Source organism: Geospiza fortis, unplaced genomic scaffold, assembly GCF_000277835.1.
Source record: "Geospiza fortis unplaced genomic scaffold, GeoFor_1.0 scaffold394, whole genome shotgun sequence".
NCBI lineage: Eukaryota > Metazoa > Chordata > Aves > Passeriformes > Thraupidae > Geospiza > Geospiza fortis.
Window position 1 is genome coordinate 708,948 of NW_005054509.1, and position 11,004 is coordinate 719,951.

Below are 11,004 nucleotides of genomic sequence, written 5' to 3' on the forward strand. Positions count from 1 at the left end.
GCTCGGGGCTGTGCAGGGCTCGGGGCCGTGCCCGGGTTGCGGGGCTGTGCCCGCCCGCCTTGCCGGGCACTGCGGGGCACCGGTGCCCTGCGGGGGCATCGCCCTCGCAGCCCCTGCCCTTCCCACGGGGGCCCGAGGAGGGGAGTCAGGCACAGCCACCTCCCTCCCGCTCCCTCCTCACGGCACTTAATATTCAGGAAATCCACAAAGTGCAACGAAGAGAGTGGAAAACGTGACATCACGGGCTAATTGGGAAGGAGCGTTCGGGCTGAGGGAATAGCTCAGCCCTGAGTAATAAGTTATGTTTAATGGCTGGGTAAAGCTTCATCAGCGGCCATTTAACACGTATCCCCCTAAAAATGATTTTCTGCAAACACCTGGCTTTGTCAGAAAGTCAGACTATGGAATTATCCTTGAGAGTCACGTTCAGAGGATGCAGTTTGGTTCGAGTGAGGGCTGCAGCCCCTTTATTTCCCTGCCCCTCGAGGCCCATCGTCCATCCTCCTCCCTCCTACACACAGCTTTTCACAAACTGGGTGTTCTCCATTTCTGTCCAAGCATAAGGAAACCAGCCCTGAAACGACTATTGTCTGAATCCATTTCATTTACCTCCATTAGAATAGCCAGCAGAATGAGAAGCTGCCTAAATGTGCCACCTCTGTCCCCACCGCTGCCATCAGGCGCCACACACCTGAGTGCCACCCATGTACCCAGCTGTGACACTTGCCCAAATCCTTTTATTGTGCAGGGCCCCAAACAGCACAAACAGTAAGGCACACTCTGTGAAAACTCCCTTCTCTCTCTTGCTTTTTTTACATACAGGATTTTAAATTCTTACTGATTTATTTTTACTTTTAGTTAGTTCATGGACAAGGGATGCAATGCTTGGAAATACAAACCAGTAAGCTGCCACGCATGTGATTAGATTTCAGGCCAGGCAGTATTTTTGGGACAGTCTCTTCTCTGTGAACTGATTCCTGGCCATGTACAGAGCTGTAGGTTCGGAGCTCCTTCCCCATCCCAGCCAAGAGGGTGGTGGCTGCCCCTAAAACCAGGGTCCAGTAAGAGATGGGTGCAGTGACACCACCCTGGGTGCCAGCTGTACCTCTGTCCTTCTCTGCCCAGGCCTGCTGTGGGCAGGTGGTGCCATGGCCTGGGGCTGTGGGCAGTGCCCACACCAAACCTGACCTGGCTACCACGGGAGCGATGGCCAAGAGCTCTGCGGGTGGCACTGCCGGTGACACATTCTGAAAATGATGGGACACACATAAAAGAGCACGTTAAACACCAGTGCAGTGGTTCAGTAAATAACCATACTTCACCTGAAACAGCACGTCTGGCTGCACCATTCATTTCTAGGTGATAAAGGAGTTTCAGGCAGAAAACAATGATTTGTCCTTATCACTCCTGTGTGAGCTGAAATCCAACCCAGCCCTGCATCTGTGTAGAAACCAGGGATGCTTTGTTGACACCCTGTGAGCCTCGTGCTGTAAACACCCTCTGTGTGCTGAGGCTGCTCCCTGTGCACGTGGGTGACGGCAACGGGACTGTTTATGGTTCATAAAATTAAGTTAATGACTACATCTGTGCAGAGCTGGGGCCTTCGGTTTTTAAAAGGGAAGAAACAGAATAAAATCCTTACACTCTTCAGTTTTATGGTTTGCCTGCAGTCACTTCTGGTTCCCAGTTCTTGAGTGCTACATCAGATCTGGGTGATTTGGGTTTATAGATCAGCAGGGAGATGTTTAAATCATTAAACACAATAATGGCTAATTGAAACACTTTATTTAAAAAATAACAAGATGTTTTACACATATTAAAATCGTATCAAAGCTAGCTTCCCTGTCCCTCATAAGCACCACTACCGTAGGTAAACTCCCTTAGTTAGAGAGCTCGTAACATCAGAGCTCTCACTGAAGGCCAAACAATACAAAACAATTCAGTGATGAAGGGCTCTTCCAAACCATTCCTTGCAGTGATTCTGCCATGTCCAGTAGGTCTTTTATTTTCCCTTCACACACAGACAGGGACCCTCACAAGCATTTAAGGCCCCTGACCCTGCAGCAGGCATTTTAAATTCTAAGGGAGAAACCCTTGCTGACACTGAAGCCACCAGAAGATCTGCCATCCATTTGAGGTGACATGAGACCTGAGTTTCACATTGCTTACACTGCAATTCCTACATCTGATATGGCAAATTTCTATTTACTGTGTTCAGAACTACATTTCAAACCCATATATGGCCACGGCTGATTAAGAAGTTTAAACAATTTCCCTTTCTGTACATATATTATGACACTTGCAAATTTTTGGACTCTAACACGACATTCCGAGACCCACTGATAGCGATCTGCCGAGCTCCAGATGGAGCCATTTACCACGGCCTGCTCATCGTGCTGGGCTTGGAGCCTCTTCCCCAGCTTCTCTCCTGGCCTGGGGTGATCCTGCACCCTGCATCCCACACCCCACTGTGCACCCTCATCCTGCACCCCATCCCACATCCCCAGTCCCACAGTCCTGTGCTGCACCCCTATCCCACAACCCCATTCCACCTCCCATCCCACACCCTGCATCCCACATCCCCACCCTGAATCCTCATCCCACCTCCCATCCCACACCCTGCATCCCACATCCCCACCCTGAATCCTCATCCCACCTCCCATCCCACACCCTGCATCCCACATCCCCACCCTGCACCCTATCCTGTGCCCTGTATCCCACCCCCCACCCCCCTATCCTGCACTCTTTACCGCCCATTCCCACATTCCCATTCCCATATCTCAATTCCCACATCCCTATCCCATATCCCCATTGCCATCCCCTGTATCTCCCCTTCTCTCCCCCGTGTCCTGGAGGCTGTATCCCATGGCCCTCATTTCCATGGCCCATATTCTGTTTCCACTATTCCCTAGCCCTGTGTCCCCTATCCCGTATCCTCCATCCCCATATCTCATATCTGGTACTCCCCATTCCCCATTCCCGGGTCCTCGCTCCCTGTCCTGTGTCCCCATTCCCTGTCCTGTGTCCCCATTCCCTGTCCCGTGTCCCCATTCCCCATTCCCCATTCCCCATTCCCGTGTTCCCAATCCCGGGTTCCCCTGCCCCATTCCCTGTCCCGTGTCCCCATTCCCCATTCCCGTGTTCCCAATCCTGTGTCCCCATTCCCCATTCCCGGTCCCGTGTCCCCATTCCCCGTCCCGTGTCCCCATTCCCCATTCCCGTGTTCCCAATCCCGGGTTCCCCTGCCCCATTCCCTGTCCCGTGTCCCCATTCCCCATTCCCGTGTTCCCAATCCCGGGTTCCCCTGCCCCATTCCCCGTCCCGTGTCCCCATTCCCCATTCCCGTGTTCCCAATCCTGTGTCCCCATTCCCCATTCCTTGTCCCGTGTCCCCATTCCCCATTCCCGTGTTCCCAATCCTGTGTCCCCATTCCCCATTCCTTGTCCGCTCTGAGGGTCCCCGCTGCCGGTGCTGTGGGGTCAGGGTGCTTGGGGGGTCCCTGTTGGCAGTGGCCCGGCTCAGGGTGTGTTGGGGTGTCCCAGAGCCGTGTCCCAGCCGCCAGGGGCTGGTGGCGGCGCGGGCACAGGGGGGTGGGAGGGCGCCCGTTCATGGTTTCCGTGTCAGATGCGAGCTGAGAGCAGCTCCCCGGCGTGCCCTGAAGGCATCCACAGAAGGGATCTGCAGAATAAGAGGAACGTGAGTGCAGAGGGCAAGAGGAAGAGGGAATATTGACGGGGGGCGCTGCCAGCAGGCCTTGCCTCTCTTCCCAGTCCTGGGGCTGCTGCAGCTGCTGTGCTGAGCCCATGCTGAGCTCCTTGGGACAGGAGGGGTCTGGAGCTCCTAGAGCCAGTTCCATGGAGGCTGTGGAGGGACTGGAGGTACGGAACCTAACCAGCAGCACCAGGACATCTGCACAGCCAACAGCTCCCCTCTCTGAGACCAGGGACAGGACCTGAGGAACGGCTGGAGCTGTGTCAGGGAGGGCTAAGCTTGGGTGTCAGGAAAAGGTGCTGGGGCACTGAACACGCTCCCCAGGGAACTGGCACGGCCCAGTGACTCCAAAAGCTCTCCCACCTCATCCTGTGACAGAGCATGGCCTTCCAGAACATGCTTAGAGCTGCAAATAAAGAGCAGAGACATACAAAACCCTCCTTAAATAAGGTTAAGATAATGTTTTAAAGATTTCTTGTCTGCCCCCTGCTGTGGAAGAGCAGCAGCTCAGCTGTGACAGGGAGGGCCCTCTCAGCACCTGGCAGCCACAGACCACTGCAGGAACACCAACAGCACCGTGTAGGAGCTGCTTCCAGAGAGCTCCTGAGCACAAACCCAACACCAGAGTGATCAAGAACTTTTGGGATCTTTTAAACCACATCCAAATTTCCCTGTTCTCCCTTCAGCACTCCTGCTGCCAGTGCTCTGTTGAGGGACGGCCACAGACGCAGGAGTGGAAACTCAGGATTGGCTTCCCTCGCTGAGGACTCCTGAGAGACTGGCTCAGAGTCTTCCTGAGAGCAATCCTCTAACAACTCATGGAAGAGCCTTGGAGTTTGACATTTTAATAAACATCAACCTTTTTATCTTCAGTGTTTGTTGTTTGAGGAAATCCCTTCTAGTTCTTACGCATGTATAACATCTAAAACAATTGAATTAATACCATATGAGGGTAGAGGGGTGAAAAATCACATCCATAGCCAAAATAGTTTAGCAAAATGGTACAGCTGAGGTTTAAGGCTGCCTGTGGTGACTTTGTATTTTGTTTAAACATTGTTTAAACATTGGTGTTAATACTTCATATAGATATGTGCAGCGCAGATTACAACAGTATGTGCTGTGTGCTGTATAATTTATGAACAATTAAACTTAATTCCTATGTTTTGAGGTTGTGAGTTATAACTAAACAGAATCTAAACTGCCAGCAAATAAAGTTTTTTTTAGATTGTTTTTTCTGCATTAAGCTGTTTTGTGGGGCTGGGGCAGACAGACCCAAAGCCAAATACTTGCACACTCAACCTCAGCACGCAGAGAGCTCAGGCTTTATAAATTTAAGTATCTTTTATGTTCTGCTCATGTATAAGCTCTACTAGGGGACTTCCAAAATACAGCTTATCTGGCTAGATTCGTGTGCTGTGCTGGGAGGAGGCAACTGAGGAAGGCAGTGAGGAGACTCTTCTGCTCCCTCTGAACTCCAGGGATGCTGGAAGAAGGGAGAATGGCTGTATGACATCATGTCAGTCTGTAAAATCTCCAGGAAGCACAGCAGTGCTGACTACGAGTCTGAACTGCCCTCAAAAAACAGAGCTGAAGTTTCTTGACTTTCTTTTTCTATCTTGCTCAGTGACACCAATGTCCTTGTGGGCAGTGTGGAACCCCAGGCAGTCCTGGGCTGGTGCTTCCCTGGCTCTGCAGCCCACGCTGCTTCCACAGGTGAGCACAGCCCCTGCTGCACCTGAGCTGCAAAGCCCGTTGGCTGTGCCCCTGTGGCACTGCACAGTGAGAGCCAACCCCAGCAGAGGCAGCAGCAGGAGTAGAAAGGTGGTGGCTGTGCAAGGAATTAGGGGAGGGAAAAAACCACAGAACCATTAAGATGGAAAAATATCATTGAGACCAACTGTTCACCCAGTGCTGCCACTAAACCCCATCCCCAAGTGCCACATCTACACATTCTGCCCAACACTTCCACCCTGGGCAGCCTGCTCCAAAGCCTGACCTCCCTTTCAGTGAAGAAACTGTTTATAATACCCAACCTGAACCTTGCCTAGTGCAACCTGAGGGCGCTTTGCCTTGTCCTGTCACTTGTTACCTGGGAAGAGAGGCTGACAGCCACCTGAGCACAACCTCCTTTCAGGCAGTAACAGAAAGTGATGAGGGCCCCCTGAGCCTCCTTTTCTTCCACTAAATAACCCCAGTTCCCTGGGGTGCAAGAGTGAGGGGTGTTTCTCCCTCCCAGAGCCAGAGTTCACACTGGAGCCTTAAAGCCAATGGTTTTCTGGGGGCAGAAGGAGGAATCCACATAAAGAGTGAACCTGGAAATCCTGAGGAGCAAACAGGTGAGACCACTGCCCTTGGGGGAGCAGGCCAGGGGGTGGACACCTCCTCCAGCTGTAGCCATCCACCATCCTTCCTAGAGCTCACTCCTCCATCCTCAGGGCTCCAAGAAACCAGCAAGCTGTGGCCAAATCCCGTATTCCTCGCGGACACCCAGCGCTGGGGCTCTATCCAGCAGCTGAATCACCAGAAGGGCTTTTGCAAATTACGCTTTTCAATAACTTCTATTTCACTCTGACACGTTTCGCTGTTTGCAAGGTTTTCTTGGGAGATGAAACACAAGTTAATTACACGGAGTGATATGTCAGGAGAATGGGTGGATTTGCCCTCCCCTCCAGCTGGGCTGTGGTGGCCTGGCAGCAGCCACCCCACATCCTGCGGGAAGGAGACAGGATATGGCAGGAAGGCACATTTGAGCCATCAGCCTGACACTTCTTTATTGCAGTGTATTTATTTTTTATCATGTGCTTTGACAGGAGTCTCATAAAGTGTTATGCTCCTTCTGTAAGGTCAAAGTCTTGTGACCTTCCGTGATTTTAGAGAGAAGGAACATAATTTTCAAGGGCATGTTTATTATTTCTGTAAACAGTCTGTTTTTCATGCCAAGTGAACAGTTTTTCTGTATGTACTTAGATGACAGCTCAATTTTACTGGCTCACTTTCCTGACCAAATCTTGCCTGCCAAATGTTTTTGATCATGTTCTGGCAAACAAACCAATATTAATAGTTGAGCTGAGCAAATAATTGCCAGAAAACTGCTGATTTCTTTTAAATCTCTTTATTGCTTCCATAATATCTCTGAATCAAATGCAGTTTCCTCAAGTGCAATTACAATTTTAAAGCACTGTGTTTTTTTTATTAAAAACAAAATCACTCTCTGAAGTCACTTCCAGCACAGTTGGTTGTGACTGAGTGGGTCCTTCACACTGTGCTGCTCATGTCCCCAAGGAACCAAGTGTCCACGTTGCTCCAACATGACTGCATAGGCTCCTCCATTCACCCTCTGGACAGAGAGTTTCCACATCTGTTTTCACAGATTTCCATGGATGGTAGACAAGCCCACAGCCAAAACAAATCTGTTTTAAAATTGGAACACTCCATTTTTGCAATATATACCTTCAACCATTGTAAGCTTTTAAAAATATTTAAGTATTCCTTTTAGAAAGCCAAACAGTTACACCTAGGTGAATGATAAAAGTAGGTTTCTGAAATAAACACAGTAGGTTACACCTTCGTTTCCTGCCATGTTGGTGTATTAACATCCTTCTGCAAGGAGGACACACACCATGCACGGGAGGAGGGCCACAAAATTCCTCAATTCCCTCATTTGAGAAAGAATTCACTCTAGTCAAAGCTGCAGGCTTCCAAATTTCTTCACTGTTATTTTGAAGTATAGCCACTTGAGGCTGAACACACTCAGATCTTTTCCCATTACTTTACCTGTGATGTTGTAAAACATGGGACTATGGAAACATCTACCCTTTTGTGATAACTAACTCTCCTAGAGCAACTTCTCACTTGTCTTAGCAAACTGTCAGAGATGTAAAGGTCACAGCTTTAAGGTCTTGAAGTCAACAACTGTGAATCAAAGAAAGACCAAAAAGGCGAGTAAAAAAAGTATACAAAGGCCCATATAAAAGACCAAGGGAAAAAAAGTAGTCAGAACAAGAAAATTCTACAGAATCAGGAGGACTGGTAACTTGTCAGAGACATGTTTGTATATTTTTAGGAGAAACAGGAACCAAATCCACACAAAGCCAAATGAAAGGATATGAAATGGTCACTACAGAAAGCAGAACTGCACCTGCTGACCCTGTCCTGCTCTGACACCACAGCCAGTGGGCAGAGAGGGTTTCCATCCTCACATTGCTGTGTGCCAAAGGACAGGAGCTGTCACCAGCATCCTGCCCAGGCTAAATCCTTCAGAAAACCTGTGGCAGTAGGGCTAGTTCATTGTTCCCAGGAAAGGTGAGAGTTCCAGCACATTACTCAGTATGTACAAGATCCACTGGTTCCGGTGACTCTGTGCACAAACCTGCTTTCACTTGGGATCCTCTCCACACTCACCACAGCATTGTCACATCCCACTGAGGACGTGTCCAGCCCCAGGAGCAGCCTCTCCAGCTATTTTCTCCTGCTGCTGGCATTGTTTCCTTACATCTGCTGATTATCCCTTGGAGTCTTTCGTTGCCTTCCCACCACGCTGATGCTCATGGCAAACAAGAGAGACATTGTACAACACACGATGTGCCTGCATAAACAGTGCAAATGAAAGGCTCCCAGAGAAAACCTGAATCTGTTGCCTTCCCACCACGCTGATGCTAGAAAAGAACACTGCTATCCCCTGGGAGTAAGTGGGGGGCAAGAAACAAAAAGTGGAATAAAGTGTTCAAATCACAGAATGATGGAATCACAGAATGGTTTGGGTTGGAAGGGACATTTAAAGCCCATCCACGTCCACCCCCACCATGGGCAGGGACATCTTCCACTATCCTCGGTGGGTCCAAGCCCTGTACAGCCTGGCCTTGGGCACTTCCAGGGATCCAGGGGCACCCACAGCTGCTCTGGGCACCCCATCCTCACAGGGAAGAATTTCTTCTTTATATCTGGCCTAAATCTGCCTCTGACAGTTTAAAGTCATTAACCCCTGTCCTGTCACTATCTGCCCAGATAAAAAGTCCCTCTCTCCCTTAAAGCACTGGAAGGCTGCAAAACCTGGCGCTCACGCAAGAGAAGAAAGGATCCTGAGCAATTTGGATGAAAGAATGAAGGCAAAAGGTTAAAGGTTTCATAGCCCACTTTATGGATTATCCCCATACAGTTATTCTTCAGTTAGCTGCTTGGCTGGAGTTGGGGAATGCTCAGAAAAGCTGGCTGCAAAGCACACTGTGTGCTGGAATAACATCACAGGGCAGAACAGCACCACGCTGAACCCGTGGGATTTCCAAGGGACCCAGGAGCTGCTGAGAGGAAGCTCAGGAACCTCGCAGGTGAAACCCACCCTGCCCCTCGGCCCCCAGCAATCCCAGGACCACAGAAAGAGGGCAGAACCTTGCAGGAAGCGTTTCGGAGCTGGGAGAGGAGCTGTGCACCGTGGTCCTTTGCCACACGGTGGCACGGGCTGATCTGTATTCAGCTCCAGCCAGCCGGGAAAGGTCTGGGCAGACCTGGGGCACCAAGCTCAGTTTCCCTGGAGCTGTTCTTTCAGTGTCAGGCTCCAGCTCGGCCCTGCAGCGTTAGAGAGGCTCATCGTGCTCCCAGGATCATCACCTGACCCCAAGTCACACTTCTGGGGAAGCAAGAAGTCTCCCTTTCCCCTTTGTACCCCTGGAGTTTTTTCTACCAAGGAAAGCTCCTTTTCCTGTCTGTATCTGGGAGCTTGCCCCTCATGGTCAGCCTCACCGAGTTTTCTGCTGGTTCTGATTCAGCCTCTGGAGTAAAAACCCCATATAATTCAAAATACAACATTTCTGAGCATTCCAGGAGCAGAGATTTCTCTGTGCCGTGGTCCTGAGGGGTTGTCCCTGCTCAGCTTGTGACAGAAGCAGCCTTGCCCCCACTGCAGCACTGCACAAGCACAATTGTGCAGCTGCACCATGAGCCCAACCAAGGACACACTGTGGTGGAAACCTCAACTTTTTCCTTATTTCAGACAAGAGCGAGCAAAGCAAGCATTTATTTTCATGCCTTTGTTGTTGCATCTTTACAACAAAACAAAGAGAGCTTTGTGCTTTCTTGTATGAATTTTACAAATTCTTTGTGAAGCATGCAAAAGATTGTTTATTCATGTAATTATGTAATGATAAACACAAATTTTGGGAACAGATCACATGGTGTGATCACAGTCATGCTCAGCCTTCCAAGCCCAAGCCAGCCAAACCCTAAACACATGAGAATGATAATTGATGGCAAAGGCACAGATCTCACTCTGTGGGACCAAACACTTAATGTGTGCTCTGCAGTTCATTTAAAAAATGAAACTTGTGAATTTTAATAACATTTTCTCATAGGCAGACACAGAGAAGACCTATTCAAATTTTTTAGAGGAAGACAGAAGAGTCACACAACCTTTTTTATTTTTTTAGTTTATAAATCAACATTATTGTAGGAATACATTATGCTACCAAAATCAAGACATTTTTAAGACACTTCCGCATTGATGGCACTGACACATTTTAAGAAAAAAGCCCTGTGTCTCCTGGCTGACAACTCCTTCAGCTTAGCAGAAAGGAGTGACAGAATTCTTTCCAGCATTTCCACAAAGCTCCCAAACCTGTTTTTACCTTAAATAAAAGTCATTTAAAAGTATGTAAACCCTGCTAGTGTTTAAATAATTGATATACTAGGGACACTTATTCTAGGTGCTAATGTACTAATGTGGCTAACGAGACAAACAAAGAACAGTGCCTAAAGTCTGTGAATACCTTGAAAACCACAATTTAGACTTCCCAAGCATGGTAGCAGGCACTCACTCCGAGAATACCCTGCTGACCCTCAGGCAGATGTTCCACCCCAGCTCACTGACGCGTGCAGAGGTTTATGGCTCTCGTTCCTCCTTTAATCAGCGACTGTATATTCAACTACAGTATTAAAATAAACCATTACAAACCTATTCTGCTCTGTGTCCAAGACCTAAATGCCTTTCATGCCTATCAAAAATCTTCAGCTAAGCCTCTCAAAGCCCTGACCTATGTCTGTGTGGCATCTCCTCGATAAAATCCTTGATGAGATGTGGATGGGGCAGGGGGATGAAGCTGAAACCTTCGGAGTGTCAGTGCGACCATACCTCCACCTGTAGGCACCATTCACCTGGAAAACACGGTCATTTGGACATTTTCAATTAAGTTCCCGACCTTTTAGCACTAAACCCCAATGGCTCACGATTAAACATTAAACCGTGTCAGTAAAACAGCATGAAATATTCACACCCACCCACCCACCCACCCCCACCTGCCCCAG